The sequence below is a fragment of the Canis aureus genome, chromosome 9 (assembly GCF_053574225.1).
Source record: "Canis aureus isolate CA01 chromosome 9, VMU_Caureus_v.1.0, whole genome shotgun sequence".
In the NCBI taxonomy this organism is placed as follows: Eukaryota; Metazoa; Chordata; class Mammalia; order Carnivora; family Canidae; genus Canis; species Canis aureus.
The window spans coordinates 43,090,087-43,117,396 of record NC_135619.1 but is presented as its reverse complement, the minus strand read 5'-3'; the positions used below and the strand labels follow the sequence as shown (position 1 = coordinate 43,117,396).

At 35.1% G+C, this 27,310-nt stretch overlaps 1 protein-coding gene and 1 pseudogene across 11 annotated transcripts in view; both read right to left on the bottom strand.

Moving 5' to 3' along the window:
* The window catches only part of FUT8 (fucosyltransferase 8), a 301,575-nt gene that overhangs the window by 209,406 nt on the left and 64,859 nt on the right, over positions 1 to 27,310 (bottom strand). The window lies entirely within an intron of this gene.
* Positions 22,084 to 26,324, bottom strand: LOC144319932 (small ubiquitin-related modifier 1 pseudogene; annotated as a pseudogene).

The window sequence follows — 27,310 nt, the reverse complement described above, 5'->3', positions numbered from 1 at the left end:
TTGGTATTTAGAATCAAATACCCCTAACATGAACCCTGCCTCTAATTGTGCAAAACACTATAGCTCAGCTCCCTTTTCTGTAATAGGTTAAATATTATTATAATTTGGGGCACCTGGGTGGCTCAGTGGTTAAGTGTCTGCCTTCAGCTCAGGTTGTGATCTCGGGATCCTGAGATCGAATCCAGCATCAGGATCCCCATGGGGAGCCTGCTTCTCCCACTACCTATGTCTCTGCCTCTCTGTCTGTCTCTCATGAATAAATAAATAAAATCTTTTTTAAAATATGTATTATTATCATTTAACATTAAGTTGATATTTCATTTAACTAATACTTAATATTAAAGTATCAATACCATATGTTTTTGTAAGGTAATATAAGAAAAGCATTTAGAACAGCACCCAGAACTTCAATGTTAATAAGTATTAGCTATTATCATTATTATTTCCTTTTTTGACCTGCTTCCCGAACCTATCATCCTCTTCTTTTTTTTCTGGCTGCCCCATCAAGAGGTTCTCTCCTTATTCAAGCCCGTAGCATATCTTTTTTTTTTTTTATAAAGAAATTTCTTTTTTTTTTAATTTTTATTTATTTATGATAGTCACACACACACAGAGAGAGAGAGAGAGAGAGGCAGAGACACAGGCAGAGGGAGAGGCAGGCTCCATGCACCGGGAGCCTGACGTGGGATTCAATCCCGGGTCTCCAGGATCGCGCCCTGGGCCAAAGGCAGGCGCCAAACCGCTGCGCCACCCAGGGATCCCGCCTGTAGCATATCTAATAAAATGTAAAAAATACAGAACAGCAGATAGAGCAGGTCATTTGGTCTGAAAAAACAAAGAATTCCAAATACAACATCCCATAAGAAAGTGTACTTCATCACATAATAGAAAGATTCCTCATTATGAGAGTCAAGCTAATTCTGGGACCCTGTAAAAGTTCTCTTCAAGGGGGTTGGAATAGATGTTCCTCAAGCTTTCCTTTAATTGTCTATGTCCCTGTCAAGGTATTCAACCTGGATGTTAAAATCTAGAACCTATCCCATTGACAATATTCATCAAATCTAAAATTGTACATTCTTTATGGTACTTTGACTCCGCTACTGATTCATGTCTATACACCTAAAAAAAAAATCAGTAAGCTCCCATCTGCAATTATTAGAGAGCTCAAGTTTAGACTTTCACTACATTGTAATGCAAGTTAAAAATCTGTCCACTCTTACCTAAAGGCTAAAAAGGCAGATCTATAAGAAAAGGTCAAAATGCTCACTTTGCCACTTGTAGCATACCAAGTCTCGTGGACTTCAAACAGATTCAGGAGGGGAGTTCTTTAACTTGAGCCATAATCTGGGTCAGCTGAACCTCTCATTACCCTTTTCATATTGTCATACAGTGTAGACATTTGCATTATATATTTTATTTCTTTCTTCCCCAAATTACATAGAAAAGATCTTATAGGAACGGAGTATATCTTCCTGAATTCAGAAGTCTACAACTCAGGTTCTGACAAATTGGATATGCAAGTATTTGTCAAGCTGGATTCAATCTATAGTTATAAAAATATTATTATTTACTTTTGTGAAGTCTTCAGTTTTTTAGACATTTTCAGGTGACTTCATTTGATTGTCCCAACAATCTTATAGTCACATCCAAGATCTGATCTCATTTTTCATGAAGTATCTTAATGGAAGCTCATAAGTCAAAGTAACTAACTCAAAATTATTCACTTTTGTATGTCTTAAATACATAAATTTAAAGTCCAAGACCACACTGGTCATTGGTGACAAAGCCAGAACTGCACTGAACTGTATCACATGACACCACACTAAAGCCCTTTTCAGAGAGAACCAGCAGAGGAAGGAAGAAGATGAAAGAAGAGACAGTGACAATAGCAAGTTTTGGTAGTGAGCTAAATAGCCAGCCAGTCCCTAAATAAAATTAAATTGCTTTTCACATTTCATTTTTCCTATCTTCTTAAAGTCTTAAAGTTTTATTTTCTTTCCTAAAAGTTTAAGTTTCTTCCTTTATTTTCACATAATTAGCTGTATCTTCATCATCAAAATTATACTCAATTTCAAACAAGCCAATCTATGTTTTAAAAGCTATGTAATTAAAAAAATAAGTAAAAAATAAAAGCTATGTAATTTTGTAAATAGTTTCTTTATTCTGTCTTAATGAATGTATTTAACTATTCATTTGAATTCACCAGGATTCTCTGAAATGGCTTTTGTTCAAATTTTCTCTAAAAATACCTATATAAGTCCACATTCTGCTGATACTATTAGACTCATGTGAGGAAAAAAACGGCAGTTTCTCTCCGAAAGTACCTACAATGAGTAATCAATCAACTTTAGCCAACACCCAAGATTATAAGCAAAGTTAACTTGCTACCTTTGTCACTCCTGAGTTCATATTTAGAATGACCTATAAATCTCCTATTTAATCAATGACTTAATGTAATTCATTCAATTCTTTGAATCTGTTTCCTCCATGTATAGCAAGAAGAAAATTGGCCTAGATCTCTGGAATTTTTTTTTAAGATCTAAAGAATCCCTGAGTCTGGAGATTTAAATTCAAGTTTATTTGCCCTCTAAAAGTTGATTTCTTTTTTTTTTTTTTTTTAAGATTTTATTTATTTGAGAAAGAGAGAAGAGAGAGAGCATAAGCAGGTGGGAGGGGCAAAGGGAGAAAGACAGACTCTGAGCAGGGAGCTCAACTCAGGGCTTGGTCCCAGGTCCCTGGGATCACGACCTGAGCAGAAAGCAGATGCTTAACTGACTGACCCTGTAGGTCCCCCTAAAAGTTGATTTCTTAAACTAATGCACATATTTTTACTTTTTCTACCCACTGTACTTGAAGAACCATATATCTTTGTACCCTAATCTCTTTAAGCATGGTAGTATTTACATATAGGTATGTTTCATTTGCTTTTCTGCCTGAAAGTGTTAAATTATTAGCTTTGGCAGAAGACTTTTTGAATTTCCCTACGTGCAATTCAACCTCAAATGACTCAATTCTAAAACGTATCTGAGAATACAACACTGTAAAATTATGGTTAGAATCCAAGTTATTATAGATAGCCCATGACTGATACTCAACATAACATCTGCAAAAGAGAAGGCAATTAATTGAGACAATGAGATTGGCCCCGAACCTTGCTCTTAGCCATAGTTTTTCATAACCCTTACAGCCAATCCTTGACTAACTGAAAACCAGACCTTAGAATGACATCCACATCCCTAGATCATAAAGCTACAGGGAGAGTGATGAGAGCATTAACATGGATGTACTTAACTTATAATTTATCATCATAAAACTTGCTCCAAAATTAAGAGATTTACCAAATTTGTTTTTAGACAAGGTTAAAGTCAATTTCCTATTAGAATAAAATTTGAAAAATACTTTTGAAAAAAAATTGAAGTAAAATTTGAAGAAAAAATAGATGTATGGTTTTACAGATTCTAGTTAACTTGTAATAATATCAGCATTAGCTCAAATTTAGATTTAAAAACTATTCTCTCCCTAAACACTTTTAGTAGATGCCTTAGCCTTGATAAAAATCAATAAACTATGTTTGGAATACACATAGATCTATAAAATTAAATACAGAAATAAGATGATAAAAATCATTTAACTGTGCATAGAGCAGAACAAAAAAGGTTCCAAAAACCGTAACGAAGAATCACATATAATCTTCACATCTGCATGCAGTTAAACATATGGTACTCCAGTTTCAGGAATCTTGAGCTCACCAAAACTTTTACAACTAAATTTGGGTTACTTGGGGTAAGGGAAAGAAATGAGAAAGGGGAGTGGAGCCTTTAAAAACCCCTATTTTGACTAAATCTGCAGCTGTAATTACAGCTGTTCTGAAGCTTTCTTGGACTGCCTAATTACATTTTTTTTAAATAATAACAACCAAAAGTAGGCTTAAAGAACTGAAGAATGATAGGAGGACTTCATAGTTAAAAGCTATTTTTTATATAAAATTAATTTCCTATTGTTTTTTGCTCTGCAACTATTAGATAAAAATTGCTATATACGTACAAGAAACTCTCAGTTTCCTTGAGTTTTTGAATTTTTAATTTCTTTAACAGAAAGTACACTGCACTTCTTTCCTTTGATAATTTTGCAGCAACTCTATGTTTCTTCTCCTTCCCCATGCCACCTATTTTATGTAACTATGAGACCAGTCTATGACACAAATTACATACATGTATGATATCAATAAACAACACAGCCTTTTTTACTATCATTCTAAACATACTATAGTCCCCCCTTGCTTTTCCACAGGGTACATATTTCAAGACCCCAAATGGACTGAAATTGCAAATAGCACCAAACCCTATATGTCCTATACATGTATACCTATGATAAAGTTCAATTCATAAATTATACACAGTAAGAAATTAGCAACAATAACTGAAAACAAAATAGAATTATAATATGCAAAAATAAAAACCATGAATGTGGTTTCTCTTTCTGAAAATACCTTATCACCCCTCTTCCTGTAAGGATGAGAGATGATACAATGCTACATGATGAGATAAAGTGAAGTGAATGACACAGGCAATGTGACATAGCATTAGGCTACTACTGACCTGACTGAGAAGGAAGATAATCTGCCTCTAGACTGTGGTTGACTGTGGGTAACTGAAACTGTGAAAAGGAAAACTGTGGATAATGGAAACTACTGGAACTACTGTATTCTCTAATGGTATATTTACTGAAAAGAGTTACATCGTGCAGCAACATGAATGAAGTTATATGTCCTTTAAGACTCACTTTTGTTGGGGGGAGGGAGGGCGGGAGGGGGTGGAATAAAGTACTATTTTTACTGCCAAAAAAAAAAGACTCACTTTTGTATTATATTTTAGATATGACTGGCACCTCAGTTAATTCTCTGGAATAACATCTGAAAATCACAAATCTGATTTCAGTCGAAGATGGTGACAAGATTCCAAATTCACCTCCTTCCAGAGACATAATGAATCTACATCTAAACATGAAACAGGTCATCCCTCTGAAAGAAACCTAAAATCTAGCTGAGTGACTACTACACATAGGACAAAACAAAAAAACAAAAAAAAACAAAAAAACAAAAAACAAAAAAAAAAAAAACAACTATAAATTGAATGGGTAGGAAAGGCTGAGAAACACTCTTTCCATAAACCCCATTCCCAGCACATCAACATACAACTGGGAGAGAATTCACAACTGCCAGCTTCTCCCTGAAGAAAAAATATTTTCTGGGGCACCTAGGTGACTCAGTTGGTTAAGCATCCAACTCTTTGTTTCAGCTCAGGTCATGATCCCAGTGTCATTCTTTCCCTCTCCCTCTCCCTGTGCCCTCCTCTGCTCGTGTGCCTGCATGAGCACACACTCTCAAATAAATAAAATCTTTAAAAATTAGGTTAGATCAAGTGGAAGAAAGAATCAGCAAACTTGAAGACATGACAGTGGAATTCATCCAATCAAAGAAGAGAAAAAAAAGAATGAAAAACAGTGAATGTAGCTTAAGAGAATTATGGGACATCATCAAATATACCAATACATATATTATGTGGTCCCAGAAGACAAAGAAAGAAAGGGGCTGAAAGCCTATTCAAATAAATTACAGCTGAAAACTTTCATAACACAGGAAAAGAAACAACATCCCAAAGAATTTCAAACAAGATAAATCTAAACCAAGACACACTATAATTGTTAAGTTAAAGACAAGGACAGAATCTTAAAAGCAGCTAAAGAAAAACTTGTATTATATAAAAGGAAATCTGAATAATTTTTGCAGGTGAGAAGGAAATAGAACGAATGTGATCAAAGAAAAAACTACCAACCTAAAATATTCTCCCCAGCAAAGTTGTCCTTCAGAGTTGAAGGACAGACAAAGAGTTTTCCAAGGAAGTAAAAGCTTAAGGACTTCATTGATCCTAGGTCAGCATTATAATAAATGTTAAATAAAGACTTCTTCAAGCTGCAAACATAAAAAGGCTTATTAGTAACAAGAAGACAAATTAAAGAACAAATCTCCCTGGTAACAGTAAATACATAGTTCAATTCAGATGAATATAATTTGTAATGAAGGTGGGTAAATCACTTATGAATCTAATAGGAAGGCTCAAAGATAAAACTAGTAAAACTAACTACAATTTGTTGTGGATACATAATTGGATACATAATTTGTTAATGGACACACAAGGTAAAACAATATAAATTAAGACATCAAAAACAGGATATATGGGGGTACAGTAAAAATAGAGAGCTTTATTACACATTTGACATAAATTGCTACCAACTTAAAATAGACTGTTATAATATAAAACGTATTACATAAGCCCCAAGGTAACCACAAAGGAAAAACCTACAACAGATACATAAAAGATAAATCTAAGCATACCACTATAGAAAATCATCAAATGACAAAAAGATAAAAACGGGAACAAAGGAATTATAATACAGCCAGAAAACAATTAACAAAATGGCAATAATAGGGATGCCTGGGTGGCTCAGCAGTTTAGTGTTTGCCTTCAGCCCAGGGCATGATCCTGGATACCCGGGATCGAGTCCCACGTCGGGCTCCCTGCATGAAGCCTGCTTCTCCCTCTGCCTGTGTCTCTGCCTCTGTGTGTGTGTGTGTCTCTCATGAATAAATAAATAAAATCTTTTTTAAAAAATGGCAATAGTCAAGTCCACATGTATCAATAATTACTTTAAATGTAAGTGGACTAAGTTCTCTTATATATCTTAAGAATATATACAGACTGAAAGTAAAGGAATGGAAAAAGATATTCCAGACAACTAGAAGCCAAAAGAAAGCAAGAATAGTTACACTTATATCAGACAAAATAGCCTTCAAAGCAAAATACTGCAAGAAGAGATAAAGAAGGTCATTGTATAAGAATAAAGAGGTCAGTCCAACAAGTAGTTGTAACATTTTAAATACTTATCTACCCAACATAGAAGCATCTAAAATTATATGGCAAATAATAGTAGATCTGGAGAAATAGACAGCATCACAATAATTGCAGAAACTTCAATATCCTACTTTCAACAATAGATCATCTAGAAAGAGTATCAATATGAAAACACTGAACTTAAACTATATGTTTGACCACATGGACTCAAGAGAAATTTACAGAACATTCCACCCAACAGCAGAATACTTAAGTACACATGGAACATTCTCCAGAATACATCATATGTTAGGTCATAAAATAGGTCTTAACAAATTTAAGAAAAATGAAATCATATCAAGCATCTTCTCTACAGCATCAAACTAGAAATCAATTACAAGAAGAAACTGGAAAATCCACAAATATATGAAGAGTAAACAACATGCTATTGAATAACAAACGGGCAAAGGAAGAAATAAAAAAATATCTATGGGCAAATTAATCTGGAAATATACAATGCTAAAGGGCTACAGCAAAAGCAGTTCTAAGAGGTAGGTTTATAACAATAAATACCCACATTAAGAAAAGAGAAAAAGCTCAAATAACGTAATTGACTCATCAAGGAACTAGAAAAATTTAAAAAACTAGAAAAATAAACTAAAACCAAAGTTAATTTAAAAAAAAAAAGAAAGACTACAGATTACAGTGGAAATAAATGAAATAGAAACTAAAAACAGAAAAAAAAATGAAACTAAGAACTAGTTTTTTGAAAAGATAAAACAGACAACATTTAGCTAGACTACCCAACAAAAATGAGAACTCAAAATTGTAACGAATGAGGAGACATTACAACTGGTGTCACACATATACAAAGACTACTACAAACAACTACATACCAACAAATTGGACAACCTAAGAAAGGGACAAATTCCTAGAAATATACCAACCTACCAAGACTAAATTATGAAGAAATAGAAAATCTGAATAGGACAATTACTAGTATGAAGATTTAATCAGTCATCAAAAACCTTCCTACAAAAAAAGTCAGGACCAGATGGCTACACTGGTAAATTCTACCAAAAGGGCAGTCCAGGTGGCTCAGCAGTTTAGCGCCGCCTTCAGACCCCGGGATCGAGTCCCACATCAGGCTCCCTGCATGGAGCCTGCTTCTCCCTCTACCTGTGTCTCTGCCCCTCTCTCTCTGTGTCTCTCATGAATGAATGAATGAATAAATTCTACCAAACATTTAAAGAAGAACATCAATCCTTTTCAAACTCTTCCAAAAACTTAGAGAAGGGAACATTTCCAAATTCATTTTACAAAACCAGCATTATCCTTATAATTAAAACCAAACAAGGACACTACAAAAAAGAAAACTACAGAGCAATATCCCTGATGAATATGAATGTGAAAATCCTCAACAAAATATTAGTAAACAACAATAAAATAAAATAAAATAAAGTAATAATTTAAAAAATATATTAGTAAACAGAATTCAACAACACATTAAAAGGATCATACACCCAACAGCGTGGTCTAATGGGTTTTTCCCTGGGATGAAAGGATGGTTCAATACAGGCAAATCAATAAATGTAATACTACACATAAAATGAAGGATAAAAATCATATGGGGCACCTGGATGCTCAGTTGAACATCCAACTCTTGATTTTGGCTCAGGTCATAATCTCAGGGTTGTCAGATCAAGCCCCACATCAAGCTCCATACTGGGGCATGGAGCCTGCTTAAGATTCTCTCCTCTCCCTTTGCCCTTCCCCTTTGCACATTCTCCTCTCTCTCAAAAGAAAAAAAAATTATCATCTCAACAGATGAAGAAAACATGTAAAAAAATTGAAAATTCTTTCATGATAAAAACTCTCAACAAAGTGAATATAGTGGGAACATAACCTCAACATAATAAAGGCTATATATTACAAACCCACAGCTAACATCATACTCAATAGTGAAAAGCTGAGTTTTTCCTCTAAGATCAGGAACAAAACAAGGATGCCCACTCTCACCACTTTCATTCATCACAGCACTAGATATCCTAGCCAGAGCCAGTAGGCAAGAAAAAGAACTAAGACATCCATACTGGAAAGGAGTGAGTAAAACTCACTATTTGCAGATGACATGATATTATGTATAGAAAACACTAAGACTCCACCAAAAAACTGTTAGAACCAATCAATGAATTCAGTAAAAATGCATGATACAAAAATCAATATATAAATATCAGCTGTGTTTATATACACTAACAACAAACAGAAAGAGTAATTAAGAAAATCCCATTCACAACTGCATCAAATAGAATGAAATAAAATACTTAGAAATAAATTTAGCAAAGGAAGTAAAAGATTACATGAAAACTACAAGACACTGATAAAGACACAAATAAATGGGAATCACAATTAAATCTGTGTTCACAAATTGGAAGAATAGTATTAAAATGTCCAAACACCCCAAAGCAATCTACAAAATCAATGTAATCTCTATCAAAATTCCAATGGCATTTTTCTCAGAACTAGAACCAACAATCCTAAAATTTGTATTGAACAAGAGATCCCAATTGAGATCTCAAGATCTCAATCTTGAGAAAGAACAAAGCTAGAGACCTCACATTTCCTAATTTCAAATTACACTACAAAGTTATAGTAATCAAAACAGTACAATACTGGCATTAAAAAAGATAAACCAATGAAACAAAACAAAGAGATCAGAAATAAACTCATGCATATATGGTTAATAAATAAACTCTTGACTCTTACACATATGGTCAATTAATATTTGACAAGCCAAAAATATACAATGGGTAAAGTATAGCCTCTTCAATTAAATGATGTTGGGAAAACTGGACAGCCACAGCCAAAAGAATGAAACTAGGCCCCTACCTTAAATCGCAACAAAAATCAACTCAAAATGACTTGAAACTATAAAACTTCTAGAAGATAACATACGGGGTAAGCTCCTTGACATCAGTCTTGACATTGATTTTTTTTCAATTTCAAAACACCAAAAGTAAAAGTGACAAAAACACAATAAACAAATGGGATTATATAGAACTTAGAAAGCTTCTGCACAGCAAGGAAATCATCAGCGAAATGAAGAGGAAACCTACAGAATGGGAGAAAATATTTTCGAACCATATACCTGATAAGGGGTTAATATCCAAAATATAGAAAAACTCATACTACTGAATAACAATAAATAAATAAATAAATAAATAAATAAATAAATAAATAAATAAATAAATCTGATTTAAAAACTGACATTTTCTCACAGAATACCTACAAATGGCTATCAGGTATGTGAAAAGATGGCTCAACATCATTACTCATCACCAAATGCAAATCAAAACTAAAATGAGATACCATCTCATGCCTGTTAGAATAGCTATCATAAAAAGAGAAACGTGATTTAACAAGTGTTGGTGAGGATGTGGAGAAAAGGAAACCCTTGTGCACTGCTGGTGGCAATGTAAACTGATACAGCATACTATGGAGAACATCAGAGCTTTCCCAAAAAATCAAAAACAGAATTACCCAAATGATCCATATAACCTTCTTCTCAGTATACACTCAAAGGAAGTGGAAATAGGATCTCAAAGAGACATCTGTACTCCCCCATGTTCACTGCAATATTATTCACAAAAGCCAAGATATGGAAACAACCTAAGTATCCATCCACAGATGAATAGATAAAGATGTGGGGTGTATATGTATATATGTATATGTGTGTATGTATATACACGTATGTGTATATATGCAATATTATTCAGCCGTGAGAAAAAAAAAATCCTGCCATTTCCAATTTCTCAATAAATCTTGAGAGTGAAATAAGCCAGACAGAGAGAGAAAATACTACATGGTATCACTTCCATATGGATTCTACCAAAAAAAAAAAAAAAAAAGAAAAAAATCAAACTCATACTAACAGAGGTAGACAAGTAATTGTCAGGGACTGGATGGTGTGGGAAATACAGAGATGTTGGTAAAGGAGTATAGGCTTCCAGTTATGAGATGAACAAAGGCTGAAAATCTAAAGTAAAGCATGGTTACTATAGTTGATAACACTATGCTATGAAATTACTAAGAGAGAATACATGAAACCATCATTATGTATCCTTTAAATATTTTATAATATTTGTCAATTATACCTCAATAAAGCTGAAAAAAAATCACAAGTCTATGGAATTTTTTAAATACCTGATTTGTTCATTTTTAAAAAGCCCTAAATGACCAAGATTTTACATTGCATATTTTTATTTCTCTGGGTAGCAGAAATCTCTACAAAAACATCAAGAGTAAATGAAGGTATTTTCTTAAGAAGAAATAAAGGATAAAGAAGCCTTTCAGAGTTCTCAAGATTTAAAGATAGGAATACTATAAAAGATACTTCTCAGAAAATTAAAGAAAACTATGGTAGTGACATTTATATCATATCACTAAGTGTTACAAATGGAGGAAAATGAGATTTAAGAAGCATAGTAATATATTAGGTAGAAAAGATTCTCACAAGTGACTATTTAAATGTAGATAACTCTTATCTCTAATTTTCTCTGAATATCAAAAAAAGAAAGCCACATTATGGAAATATTTGTGATATTCTGCAGAACAAAAACAAACATAAATAACTTTCTTATAATCTATGGGAAACTGCTTAACTATATATGACAATACTAAAATGCTGATTATATCTAACGCATTTACCCTGAGAGCTTCAAAGTAAATAAAATATATTTTTCACAGTTATGGTAAGTACATCCATGTAGAAATAGTGGATATGCCATTCTTCATATTATTTTTCTACTCAAGCTGTTTTGAAAAGTAAAAGGTCTACGGTGAGCTAGATAAGAAAAAATAAGAAATTTACCTCCCTTTCTATATTCTGAAAAATTAGAATGAAATACCCCAAAAACCCTAAAAATGGTGGTCAGATATTCATACTTTCCCAATGTCTGAACAGCCCAAAGTTTTCTTTGGATGCTAACTGACAGTAACCTTGTATTTAAATTACAAGTTAAGTAAGCGTTACAAAAGGAACATGGAAGCCATAAAGCAAGAGGCAAACTATCAGATAACAAAAGGATTTATGATTCAAAGAGAACAAGAATAATTTAATTTCAAAGCACAGATTATATTTACAGGAGAATGGATTCACCTATAGTCAAAAACTACCTCATAAAGGCAAAGAAATCACATGAAGCACCAAATTCAAGAAAGAAAATGCTAAGTACCAGCTGCTAGAAACCAGTAATGCATTAAATAGATACAAGAGAAGAAATGATCCATTTAGTCACAAGCTAAGCTCCCTGAAAGTATAGGTAGGAAGCTCTGGAAGGTTAGCTGCAAATACCAATATTCACAAACTAGCTATCAAAAATAATTTCATTTGACTTCTACTAGAATCATCACAGAAAGATAAAGCAAAATTTTAAAAAAAATCAATTCCAACTTAAGTTGAAGACGTGTCATCAACTAAAGTAGCTTCTGCAAAACCCTATTTGAATCTCCCTTCCAGTGATATGTCTACTCTGAAGATTTTCAGTATCATGCATTACCATTCCTCTACTACAGAGCACCTGCATAATAGAATCCAAAACACAATGCAAAGAAGGCAGAAAGAGAACCTTCTAGCTCTACAAAATACTTAATTCCTCATTCTTTATAGTTTCATAAAGATATTACCTCTGAGATCAAGAACTAGAAGGGGTATAAAATCATACCCAGGATAAAGGGTCCTTATACTAGTGGCAGGGGTGTAGGGGGAGAAGAATGCAAGAGTCAATGACAGAAAAATCTACTGTGCAGACCCTAAAAACATGAGAGTTTTGCAGTGGTCCTCTCATGTCCTTGACTGACCCTCATAGCTGCTTCTCAAACTTCTTGAAAAAATCTGCCCAATGGCTACTAATCTACAAGATCAATTCTCTGAGAGCCTTGATGAACTACTCCCCAAAACTGGTTGAATGATGCCTAACCCCTCCTGCTAATGGACCTATGAAAAACTGCCAACCTTCCTCAAGTTAGAACTCTCCTTCAAAACATTTTCTAATATAATTTTATGTTCACAGTGTTCTGGTTAATTTTCTTTCAAACTATGAGAAGTTCTAGATCAACACAGCAGGAATTGGCTTCATTTTTTATTTTCTTGATGGGTTTCAAAGTAACTGTGGGCACTACTTCTGTATTTATATATAATCAAAAGGAAAATAGGCAACAGAAAAGTAATGCTTCTATTGGTCATTTAAAAAACAATGAAGACAAAGACATTTATTAAGCACCTAACTATACCACTATGGCACTTTTATGTAAATGATTCTATTTAATCTTCATTACAACTCTTGGGGTAAATATTCTTATGTTCATTCTACAGATGAGAAGTCAGAAACTTAGTTTAAGAAACTTACTGAGTAATCGAAGAAGGAAAATCATCATATGGTTTCACTCATACAGGGCATAGAAGAAATAGTGAAGGGATTATAAGGAAAAGGAGGGGAACTGAGTGGGAAAAATTAGAGAGGGAGACAAAGGGTTGCAGAAGGGAAGGTGGGCAGGGGATTGGGGTACCTGGGTGATGGGCACTGAGGAGGGCACTTGATAGGATGCGCACTGAGTGTTATACTATATGTTGGCAAATCGAACTTCAATAAAAACAAATGAAAAAAAAAAGAAACTTACTGAGTTAGCAAGTGGTAAACCCAGGATTTAAACCCAATTATCTCAGGGCAATTCTTTCCATTTCACCAGCCACCAGCTACCTTAATTCTAACTATTTTAGTCTGTAAGAAACAACTGCATTCTTTCTGAGCCGCTTGTGTTCTGCCAGGTATACTTATTTCCTTTTTTTCAATCATCAAGTAAGCCTCTGTGCTTTAAATTTTTCTTCATGTAATTCATCTATTGCTTTCACTCCTTCCTAAACACTGATCAAAGATCCTTAAATATCCATATCCTATAGCTGTCTCCCACCAGTAATGCTGAATATCAATTTAGAGTTAAAACAATTGTACTCAATCAAAAATCGAGAATGTCCACTCTCACCATTTCTATTCAGCATTATACTAGAAGGTCCAGCCAGTGACATTAGGCAAGAAAAAGAAAGAGAAAACACAGACTGGAATGAAAGGAGTAAAATTCTCTTCATTCACAGAAGACATGACTAATCCAGTGGAATCCACAAAAAAAAAAAAAAAAAAAAAAAAAAAACCTACAGAACTAAAAAATGAATTTTGCAAGGCTGCAGGATATAAAAATTGCATTTTATATATTAGCAATGAACAAATGGAAAGTGGAATTTTTTAAAAATCATGTCATTTATAAGAGCATATAAAATATAACACATTTAGGGATAAATCTGGCAAAATCTCGGAAAGAGCTATATATATAAAAAAAAAAAACCTAAAACACTGCTAAAAGAAACTGAAAATCTAGGGGCACCTAGGTGGCTCAGTTGGCTGAGCGTCTGACTCTTGGTTTCAGCTCAGGTCGTGACCTCAGGGTCATGAGATGGAGCCCACAATGGCTCCAAGTTCAGCAGGGAGTCTGCTTAAGATTCTTTCTCTCTCAAAAAAAAAAAAAAAAAAAGAAGATTCTTTCCCTCTCCTTCCCCCTCTGCCCCTCCTCCCACGTACCCAAGCACTCTCTCAAATAAATAAAAAAGAAACCAAAAATCTATAAATGAGAGGTGAAACGTTATTCATGAATCAAAAGACTTCAATACTGTTAAGAGGTCAATTCTCTCCAAATTTATCTTTAGACTGCAATGTGTTTCCCCCAGATTTATGTATAAATTCAGTGAAAATCCCAGTAGGCTTTTTTTTTTTTTTGTAAGACATTTAGAAACTGCTTCTAAAACTCATATAGAGGGCAGCCCAGGTGGCTCAGCAGTTTAACACTACCTTCAGCTCAGGGCGTGACCCCGGGGTCCCGGGATCGAGTCCCACGTCGGGCTCCCTGCATGGAGCCTGCTTCTCCCTCTGCCTGTGTTTCTGCTTCTCTCTCTCTCTCTCTCTCTCTCTCTCATAAATGAATGAATGAATGAATGAATGAATAAATAAATAAATAAATCTTTAAAAAAATAAATAAAATTCATATAGAAATGTAAAAAATCTAAAACAGCTGTATCATTCTGGATCTAATCAGAAGAGAAAAGCCTCAGAAATTTGAAAAGGGAAAGTTAAGCATAAAGAATTAATAACTATAACAGGGATTGGTATAACAACAACTAACTAGTGAGAAACAAAGAGAATACTAACAAATAAAAGAGCAGCTAATACCTCCTAGGGCTGAGACAAGAGTGTTTAAGCAAGAGCCTTTCCCAACTCCCTAGCCATTCCAGGACTGAGATCAGATCTTGTTGGAGAGGGCACAGTTCTGTCTCACCGGATGACAGATAAACTGTTCTTGTGTCATGTCATCAGAACTTGCTGGAAATCTGTCTTGCACAACTTGCAAGAAATCCATTCATAGGGGGGCTAGGAAAAACTGTTCATCTGGAATTGTCCCATTAAGGCATTCTGCTACAAACTGACATGAGAGGTACAAAAAAGAATCTTGGGTTGCTGGCTGCTAGGGTAGTGCTATCCTCTGAGCACTGCAGAAGTTTAGTGTTGGTAAGCCCACACATGTGGCAGGAGCTGTACACTAAGGAAGCCATGTGTGCTGATTCTAGAGAAGCTGCATGTGCTGTTGGTGCCTGCCAAGCAAATACACAGAAACCAAGAAGCAAAACTCTTTCCTCTTACAATGTGTCTGCAGCACCCTATATCGACAAAGCTTAATGCTGGACCAGCTAGAAAAAGAAAAATACTAAAAGGGCCAGATCTATTTTCACAGAACAAGCAAAAAGGGTGAATCTGGAGCTAAGAGGCAATAAACCAATAACCAGTACAACAGTCAAAATAACACTGAAAAAGAACAAAGGTAGATGAGTAGCACAACTCCGTTTCATGACTTCTTATAATGCCACAGTAATCTAAACAGTAGAGTATTGAAACAGACAAGAGATCAATTGAATAAACTAGGGAATCAGAAATTAACCCACACATAGATAACCAGCCAATTTTTGACAAAAGTGTAAAGGATAGCTTTTCAACAAATGGCATGAGAACAAATGGAGATCACCATGCCAAAAAAACAAACTTACCCAAAAAATAAAATTATCCAATTTTCACTTCCCATAAAAAAAATTAACTCAAAATGCATCATAGTACTAATCATAAAACCTAAAATCATGGGGCACACCTGGGTGACCTAGTGGGTTGAGCATCTGACTCTTGATTTTGGCTCAGGCCATGATTTCAGGGTCCAGGGATTGAGCCCCTTGTCGGGCTCCCTGCTTAGCAGGGAATCTGCTTGTCTTCCTCTCCCTCTACCCTTCCTTTTGCTCATGTTCTCTCTCTCTAAATAAATCTTAAAAAAAAAAAAAAAAACTAAAATCATAAAACTTCTAGAAGCTATCCTAGGAGAAAGAAAACCTTTATTACCTCACATTAGGTAAAAATACCTTAGATGCAAAAACACAGTTGATATAAGAATAAATTGATAGCCTGAACGTTCATCAAAATTAAAAATGTTTATTCCTCAAAAGATACTATTAAAAGAATGAAAAGACAGCCATAATTCAGGGAAAAAATGTCTGCAAAGTTTGGAATCGAAAATATAGAAGCAGCATTCAAAACTCAAAAAAAAAAAAAAAAGCATCCAAAATTCAGTGAGAAAACAACCAATTTTTTTTAAAAAAGTAAAAGATTTGAGCAGACTTTTTTTTTTTTTTTTAATTCATGAGAGACACACAGAGAGAGAGGCAGAGACACAGGCAGAGGGAGAAGCAGGTTCCGTACAAGGAGCCCGATGTGGGACCTGATCCCAAGACTCCGGGATCATGCCCTGAGCCGAAGGCAGATGCTCAACCGCTGAGCCACCCAGGCATCCTATGAGCAGACATTTTAACAAAGAAAATATACAAATAATAAGCACAAGAAATGATGCATATTATCATTAGTCATTAGAGAAATGCAAACTAAAACACAAGAAGATAATACCCGACACCTATTAGAATGGCTAAAATTAAAAGGAATAAACCATACCAAATATTGGTAAGATACAGAAGAACTGACAACAAAAACAAAAAGTGGTATGGCCACTTTGGAAAATTATCTGGCAATTTCCTAAAAATTTACACATACACCTACTGTACAATCCAGTCGTTCCACATTTATGTATTTATCTAAGAGAAATGAAAATATATGTCCATACAAAACCTTGTATTATTAATGTTCATGGCAGTTTTACTTGTAAGAGCCTGTAACCAGAAATAACCCAAATTGTCCATCAAGAGGTAACTGGATAAACAAACTTAGGTATTATCCATATGTGTCAGTTATGGACATATATGCAGAGGCCCCCAGCTCTGAAGGACTCTTTCAATATATGTTTTGTGATAAACAACAAAATTCCTTTGACATGAGCACTATGCTAAACTTTTTTCAGTAGAGGGCACTCAAGGGACACTGAAATAAAAAGAGGTTCGCCACCAGTTTATAGTAGGGACTTGGTAAGGAGCCTTAGATATGTGGGTGAGGAGTTCTAGTAGAGTGCTGTCCCAGTCACTTAGAGGAGACACAATCCCCTGCAACCCTGAAGCCTCAGCCTGATAAGAAGCTGTCAACATCCCTCTGCACATGGAAACCAGAGCCCCTGGGCACTCTGAAAGACTCTTGTCGGAACCAGCACCTATACTCCCTCTGTGAGCCCCCATTCAGATTGAACACAGTTGTCTGTGGCCCAGATGGACACATACCCCTAAAATACAGTTCCTAAATCCCTTGGAATTTCCTGATAGAAACATCTTTCATTCTGATGAGGCTACTCTTGGCGGGCTCCCAGATCGCTCCAATATTGGGACTGGTCACCACAAAGACCAAACCCTGATTATAAACTTGGAACTTTCAGCCCCATAACCTATCCTTTAGGGACAAGAGAGCACCAGACATTGACTTAATAACCAATCATGCCCATGCAATAAAGCCTCCATTAAAAATTCCTAAACTAGGGATCCCTGGGTGGCTCAGTGGTTTAGCACCTGCCTTCAGCCCAGGACATGATCCCGGAGTCTCGGGATCAAGTCCCACATCAGGCTCCCTGTATGGAGCCTGCTTCTCCCTCTGCCTGTCCCTCCCTCCCTCTCTCTCTCTCTCTCATGAATAAATAAGTAAAATCTTTAAAATAATAAAAAAAAAATTTCTAAACTATGGGGCCTAGAGAACATCCAAGTTGTTAAACACATCCATGTGCCAGAAGAGTGGCACACTCCACTGTGTGTGCTCAGGATCCTTCCGGACCTCATCCTATGTACCTCTTAATCTTGCTGTTCATCATTATCTTTAATTACGTTCTTTGCAGTAAGATTATAAACATAAGTGTTTCTGAGTTCTGTGAACCATAATAGCTAATTATCAAATGTGAGGAGGAAGTCATGGGATCCCCCCAGTCTGTAGCCAAGTCAGACAGAAGTGTAGGTAACCTGGGCACCCACTACTCCCAAATGACATCTGAAGTCTTGTGGGACCAGGCCCTTAATCTTTGGGGTCTGTGCTAACTACTCAGTTGGTATCCTCTGAGATTAAAGAATTGCTTGGTGTAGAAAACCCACACATCTGATCAGAAGTGCTGTGAGTACAGAAAATGAGTTTTCTTTTACAGGGCTAGATCCTCTGAGACACTAGCAACACAAAGATAAAAGGTCTCCATGATTAAGGGATTTTTGTTCTATCATATTTACACATAGGCAGGAAATCAAAATGAATAGTTTTGCTAGACAGCATTATTAATGGCATTAGTTCAAAATGATTCCAGTAACAACCAGAACCAAAGATATGATCAGTTTCCAAATGATAGTAGCAAAATACTTGCTTTCTTCATAAGAAAATTTTAAATCCAATTCCTTCACTGTCAAACTGAAAAGGATTATTCCTAAAAGATACCATTTATGAGAAAATAGATGGAAATATGTACAAGAAAATAGATGGAAATATATACAAGAATCTTACAAATCTACCATAGACTTAACATTTTGCCCATATCTACACCAAGCACAATAACCAAAATCTACCCAACTTTCTCAACACCAATTCTTGTTTTCAGTCATTACCTTCTATCTAGCCCTATCATTCAACTTATTGCTGATCAAAACTAAAAATGTTAGGTATGTGAAAGAACAGATATCAAAAACAGGCAATTCAAAAGAAAGAAAGGAAGTGGAAAGGGAAGAAAAAAATGAATATCAAAAAATTTGGAAAAATGTTGGCTCTCTTATAATAAAAAAAATACAAACTAAGAGATCTTTTTAATCAACTGAGAAATATTAAGTCTATAATACCCAGCATAGAGAAAACATGAGGAAAAGTTTGTAAAATGGTGTAACTTTCAGAAGGAAATTTGTTTCTGTGAATCAAAACTCTAAAAAATTACTCAGCCATTAGAAACGACAAATACCCACCATTTGCTTCAACGTGGATGGAACTGGAGGGTATTATGCTGAGTGAAGTAAGTCAACTGGAGGAGGACAAACATTGTATGTTCTCATTCATTTGGGGAATATAGATGATAGTGAAAGGGAATATAAGGGAAGGGAGAAGAAATGTGTGGGAAATATCAGAAAGGGAGACAGAACATAGACTCCTAACTCTGGGAAACGAACTAGGGGTGGTGGAAGGGGAGGAGCCGGAGGGTGGGGGTGAATGGGTGACGGGCACTGAGGGGGGCACTTGACGGGATGAGCACTGGGTGTTATTCTGTATGTTGGTAAATTGAACACCAATAAAAAATAAATTTATTATAAAAAAACTCAAAAATAATTCAATCTTTTGAATTATTCTTTCAATTTTATCTCAAGGAGTTAATGCTAAGGAGTGTATACAAAATCCTTTGTGTACATTAATACATATGCTATGTAAATATAATCCTTTGATATCTGTATCCTTAAATAGCTCCTCAGGGAATTCTTATGATCATCCAGTTTGGGAACCATGCTCTAAAAAATGAAACTATGTATTAAAAGAACTAACATCTAATCAGCAATTTTTGTAAGCTCAGCACTATACTGACAAAATCATTATCACTTTTAACCAAAACACACTAGGAGCTAAAGGCCTATTTTGAAAGCTCCACATTCCTAAAATACTCATAGTAAAAGCCTTAAAAAGAATTTTCACACAGTTATATTCATTACCTCACTTAAGATTAATGTTCTGTGTTACCTGTAAGGACAATTTCTAGTTACTATCTCAAAATTTCCCATTAAATTATATTACAAAATGGAAGCTTGTCTCAAAATTACATAAAAGTGACTTTTAAAACAGAATACAAGAATTAGTGGAGTATGCATGATATAACAGATAATCAAAATAAATTTCATAGAACAAATATCTTACCAAAAATACTGAGAATCTTACCTTAAAAATTATAATCACCTGCCTGGATCATTAAAATCTCTAAGAGAAAATATCTGTATCAGGTATATCCACAAGAAGGAAATGTTCTATATCTATACGGTCCAATATAATAACCACTAGCCATACGCAGCTACAGAGCACTTAAAATATGGCTAGTGAGACTGAAGGGGAAGCATACAAACATATTTAAGTTTACTCATCAATTTTAACATGTATTAAAATGAGAGGAGTATTTCATTGGGGGGAAAAACTGTAAGTGAAATAAAAGCCTAGAAGAAAATCTAGACTAAGTTCTTTTTGTATTTATATTAGTAAAAGGGCAATTTAATCCACCCCTTTCATTCCATGAAGATACAAGCAAAGGCAACTCTGAGTTTCTTCATGTCCAGCAAGGACTAAGTAATTTTTCATTGCTACCAACAGAAAAAAGGTTTGAAATCACTAACTGTAAGAGAAAAGCCTAGATGACTCATTCCTAATCCTCTAAATCATTATAACTTCACATAACTAAGTAATACAGATTTATTTAGCAGGACAATTAAACCCTCTGGAACTTTATTTAAGGTAAGTAACTTCACTAAGAAAATAAAAGCAAGATTTTCTATCAATGCACCGGTCATAGACTCAAATTTCAGCTACCAGAACTTTAAAAACTAGAAAAGCTTATCCTCTTTTATGAAAATAAAGGTCCAGCCATAGATAAGAATAATGCAGAAAATAATTCAAAGCATATTATTAACAAGGGTCAAAGGAAATAAAAAAAAAGGGGTCAAAGGTACAAATTCTGATCCCTCACCCCAAAAGGCTAAGAGAAACTTAAAGAAAAATGATACAGGAGCACCTATGCTCCTGTGGTTTTAAGGAGTGTGGTAACAACACTCATTAAAAATGTCTGAAATCAGTTCTCCAGCATTTACTATCTACAGATTAATTCACTTTTTTTTAAGAAAACACTTTTTGCAGAGAATACTAATTGCCAGGAACTACATTGAGTCCTGGGGATAGCCCTGAACCACATGAACTTAGTCAATGTTCCCAAGGAGAGTCTATGATAGGTCCAAAGTAGTCTAATTCAACAGTAGGTTGAAGGTAGTACTTCTGGGTTCCTCCATATAACATCTGTTCTGAGCTAACAACATTTAGCCTCAGATTGGCCTGCTCTGTCAATACCTAGCATACTTATAACCTAATTTTATTTCTTTTCTCTTTCAGATTCTAAAATAAACATCTACTTCAGAGATTCTGCTTTGGCTTTTTTTTTTTTTTATGGCCTTTACAAACATTTTGTTTATTTTAATGAAGCTGGTACAGAGAATGTCCATTTAAAACTCATATCCCAGACCAAAAAGTACAAATAAAATTAAAAAGAGCAGTGTTCTATTGTATACACTTCTACATAAATAACTTCATTAGGTGCTAATGAAAAGTAGAATTTTTCTGGATCTTCTGACAAGATTTTTCTTTTATCTTAAAAATGCCTTCTCCTGGGCAGCCCAGGTGGCCCAGCGGTTTAGCGCCGCCTTCCTTCAGTCCAGGACCTGATCCTGGAGACCCGGGACGGAGTCCCACGTCAGGCTCCCTGCATGAAGCCTGCTTCTCCTTCTGCATGTGTCTCCATCTCTCTCTTTCTCTCTCTCATGAATAAATAAATAAAATCTTTTAAAAAAAAAAATGCCTTCCCCTCAGTGAAGTCAACCTTTGGAGTTAGTCATTACTCTCATGATCTCTGTCACCTCAACTCCAGCCTGATGTTTCTCTTCTTTTGGTCCAGACCCTTAAATTTTAAAAGCAGCTTCAAATTAAGGAAAGGCCATTTTTCCACAGTTCAGTTCTCTGAAAAAACTTCCATTTCCCACTGAAAGTCATAGTCCAGGAAAGAAGCAATCACATGCTAGAACTTCAGGGCTAACTGGAAAGTCATTATGAACAATCACATTGCTTGTGAATGCAATCATGGAAAAGGTGGCCTTTCTGTGCACACGTGTAATTTTTAAAAAGGAGAGGGCAATATGAAGGAGGTGAAGGTTTGATCACCAAAACTCAGCACAATGAAAACAAGTGATAATGAGTAACAGGCACTAGAATTCAAATTACCAGATGTTTTAAAGAGATGGAATACAGGTTTCCAATTCCATTTTGAACACCATATTACAAAAGAACTATTTTTAAAAACAAAAAAGGATTGATAGTAAAGAAACATATAAAAAGAACCGCTAAATCATTGAATGACCTCATTTGTTCTGATAAACTTCAATCACATCTTCTTCCATTTCCAGTCCTTTTGCAGCGTGATTATCAGAAATTCTCTGACCTTCAAAAAGGAACCTGAATGAACTCCTTGTCTTTGACAGCACCATTCTTTTGAGTTTGAGATGTGTTGTCATTTTCACTTTGAAGTGAATGAATCTCAATGCTATCCTGGTCCAATGACGGAGTTTAATGTATTCACCTTCCTTCTAACCCCTCCCCCTCCCAAGTCCTTAGTTGACAGTTTTGCCTCCTGGTCAGATATGATGAAGGTGGCTTCGCCCAGGGTCTCTGCACAATAGGGACTTCAGGTAGAACATCATTCTGAGATTTATAAATCTGTCTCTCTTTCCCATGGAAAAACACCACAGCTGGAAGGACTTCTCCCAGGCATTGCATCACTCTGCTTTGACTTTTTAACTTTTGGGGATTTCAAGGTATTTAAGCTTTTCTAAAATTTTAATTATATTTATAATTTTTATTACAAACATATCACTTTACCAATCAAAATTTCTTATATTTTCAATTTAATTATCACCATTTATATTTTCCTTTAACAGATTACAATGATGAACACTAGCAAGCCTTAAAACTAATGAGTTCTTAATTCCTCATTTTTAAAAGTGTTGAAGTGTATCCCTTTATTATGCAAATATACTTTCCCAACATCATCTTTATGAAAATGAATAACTTAAAGTTACTTATATCTGATTCAAATCTAAACTTCGACACTCCTCCCCTGAAAAAAAGAAAAAGGGGAAGGAGGAGGGGGAAGGGAAGGAAAGAGGAAGGGAAGGACAGGACAAGAAAGGAAAAGGAAAATCCTCTACCAAACATTTATTGACCACCTACTATGTGTCATGCTATTATTTTAGGTGCTTAGGATATCTCCTGAAGGGTTGGCTAGAAGGATTGGCTTGGTGTCCTTACCCCTGGGTTCCATTCCATTTAGCAGAATCCTGCTCTGGTATATGTATCCCCTCCTTTGCAGGCCACAGGACTGGCCCAACTATGAGCTTTGTGAACATGAAAAGTAGGCAACAGTTTTCCTGGTTTTAGCCAGGCACTCAAGTCTTTAACAAAGCCTATTTACAGTTCAGGTGACATCCAGTTAAGCATTTAATAAACGTTTTGATGAAAAAGGAAAAAGAACTCATGGAATTTTATTCTGGTAAGAAATTAATCAATAGGGATGCCTGGCTGGCTCAGTGGTTGAGCATCTGCCTTCGGCTCAGGGCAAGATCCCGGAGTCCCGGGATTGAGTTCCACATCGGGCTCTCTGCATGGAGCCTGCTCCTCCCTCTGCCTGTGTCTCTGCCTCTCTCTCTCTCTCTCTCTCTCTCTCTGTACCTCTCATGAATAAATAAATAAAAATCTTAAAAAAAAAAATAGTCAATAAATACAAACACATGCACACACACATACAAAAACAGTGTCATACATAAGATGATATGATAAAAAATAGATATTTATTTTAGATGGAGTGATCTGGAAGAGTTGATAGGAGACTGTCAACTAATCTCTTTGATAAAGTGTCATGTATTATACCACTACTCTATAAATTCCAGTTTTAACTTAACAATGTGTATGAAAAGTATCAACCTACTGATTGACTAGGTGTTTTGTAAAGCATCCTCTAGAATCTAGAATTAAAACAATTAAAGATTTTATAGCAGGGCATCTGGCTGGCTCAGTAGAGCATGATATCCAGGGCATAGAGTTCAAACCTTACATTGGGTGTGGAGCCTACGTAATTAAAATAAAATTAAATAATAATAATTCCTTACAATAATAAAATTCATTTACAATTAACCAAACTGTCAAGTAACTTATTAGTGTATGAAAGAATCCATTTTGTTTTTAAGCCATCTCCTTCCCCTTTTAGCACTTTTTTAAAACCCCAAAATGCAAAGATGCAAAGTGTGCATAATATATTAAACTATCATGAAAGTACAATTCTCCTAGGATTTTTAAGAATGTTTCAAATATTACAAATCACTACTAACTGGTGGCACAGTAAGAAATATTTTTAAAATGAGATTTATCTTCTATTCTGCAATTGCCTGTATCAAATTTTCTCAAGCCACTAACTCAGAACCTAAACCGTAGTCACACTACTGTCATTAAGATCTAAGTATCGGGGATCCCGGGGTGGCTCAGCAGTTTAGCACCTGCCTCTGGACCAGGGCGTGATCCTGGAGTCCCGGGATCGAGTCCAGCGTCGGGCTCCCAGCATGGAGCCTGCTTCTCCATCTGCCTGTGTCTCTGTCTCTCTCTATCATGAATAAATAAATAAAATCTTTTTAAAAAATAAAAATAAAGATCTAAGTATCTAAGATCTGAAGTGGAAGACAGAATGTCTCTTTTCAGAACAGTAACCATATATACAAAGGTTTCTATGACTGTGAACGTACTTCTAACTTCCCTTGTCCAAAAAGAAAGACAAGGAAAAATTAGAGCTCTCAAGCACTTGATCCTCATGGAGTCCCCTTAGAGGGTTTTCAGCATTTTACAGACCTGGTCCTAGAACCTAAATCTTCTAACTGAAAATATTATCGGAGATATAATCTAGATTTAGCTATATTTGTCTCTGATTTTTCTGCTGCTTTCATCAGTTACCTCTGATGTGTGATAACATCTGAAAGAAGGGTTTTTTTTAACCTAAAACTTCTTTAAAAAAAAAAAAAAAGACACCTCTCCCTACAGTTTGGCACTACTGACTCTAAATTCAGATTCCTCTAACCTATCCCAAGTAAGCCAAATTTACCCACACCAGAAGCTGTGAAAAAGGTACTCTTATCAACTCTTATTATATGATTACACTCACATCACAGTGAACCCTAGCCACCCTGTGGCTTCATCTTATGCCAAAATGTAAAGGTATACTAAGAATTTCTTCTACACTACTATTTTTGCAATATTAGAGTTTTTTAAAAAAATTTTTGGGGGGATCCCTGGGTGGCGCAGCAGTTTAGCGCCTGCCTTTGGCTCAGGGCGCAATCCTGGAGACCCGGGATCGAATCCCACGTCGGGCTCCCGGTGCATGGAGCCTGCTTCTCCCTCTGCCTGTGTCTCTGCCTGTCTCTCTCTCTCTCTCTCTCTCTCTGTGACTATCATAAATAAATAAAAATTTTTAAAAAAAAATTTTTTTCAGCAAAGCTCATAGGGCATTCAATTAGTTTCAGGTCAGAAAGGCATACCCAGAATAGGTCATCTCTAAGACCTATATGAGACCATCTTCTCCATATAGGTGCTCAAGGTGGTCCCAAGGTAGTCATAGTCTCCAAGGACCACATTTAAGGCCGGAGACCTAAGGAACTCCTAACTCAGTTAACAGTAATAGTTAACATTTATTGAGCCATTACTTAAGCCAGGCACCATGCTAAAGACTTTGCATTTATTATTTATCTATATTTTACAGATGTGGAAATTTAGTACCTAAATTAACTACCTAAGCACAGCTAGTATCCAAGTCAAGAATCAGACCATATCTGCCTTACTCCATAGCTTATACTCTCTAGAGCAATTCTAAAACATACAAACACCCCAATTGACCTGAATGCCCAGAGAAATATCAAGAGTAATTTAAAAAGCATATACTTAAGTAGAAAACAGCTTTATATTTAGTATCAATTTTTATTTGGAATAAATCTAATCATAAAAATTCAATCATATTATCATGCCTATAATACTTACCAAGAAACATAAAGAAAAACACAGGATAAACCCTCATAATTAGAACTTGAATTACGAATACTTTCTTGAAAATGAGGATAATTTAGTTTAGATATTGTTTCTGTGAAATAGTCACCTTTTTTAAAATTAATATTCTTGAAAATCCTTCTAAAAATTGAAATAATTTCCCATCTTAATACTGTAAAGAATAATAATTTTAAAAAACTATAAAGAACATAAAGTAGGTGCGCCTGGCTGGTTCAGATGGTAGAGCATTCGACTCTTGATCTCAGGGTTGTGAGTGCAAGCCCTACATTGGGCACACAGATTACTTAAAATAAAAAAGATTTTTTTTAAAAAAAAAAAAGAACTTAAAAGTGGTTCCTTGTAAAAACAAGTATTACTTAGAAGTAGGAGGAGGAGGAGAAACCTGTTCTAATAACAGTAATAATGGTAATGACAGAAGTAGTTACAGAAGCATTAGTGGTATAGTAGTATTTACAGTAATATTACTTAGTAAATATAATAAACCAAAGAAAATATAATTTTGCTTTGCTGATCCTGAACCATGCAAAATCTGAGAATCCTTATTAAAAGTAGTAATTCTCTTTGTACACATAGGTAATTAAATGCTATGGGAGATTGTAACTTAGCCAATCAAGTCTAGAGTTAAAGAAAACTTAAGAGACGAGGTACTAGAAGCTTAGCTTTAAAAGTATGTTTGCTATCAATTCAACTGTCATCTTCATGAAGCACCATTCTCAAACTCTCTAATTCTTGCAAAGCACATTTTATAAGAGCCCTATTTGTCACAATTTTAGAGATTTCTATCTTTCCTCTAGACTTTTATCTCCTTTAGGCTTTAATTCATGTCATATGTTGTGGCTGTCTCAGGCATTCAACACAGTACCTGAATCATAACAAAAGTTCAATTAATAAAACTGTTCTACTTAAAAAAACATTTAATCATCTAATGTATAATTCATAATGAAAATTTACTTAGGGCAGCTTAGAAGTTGCTGAAGTTTGTGTATAAAGTATTAA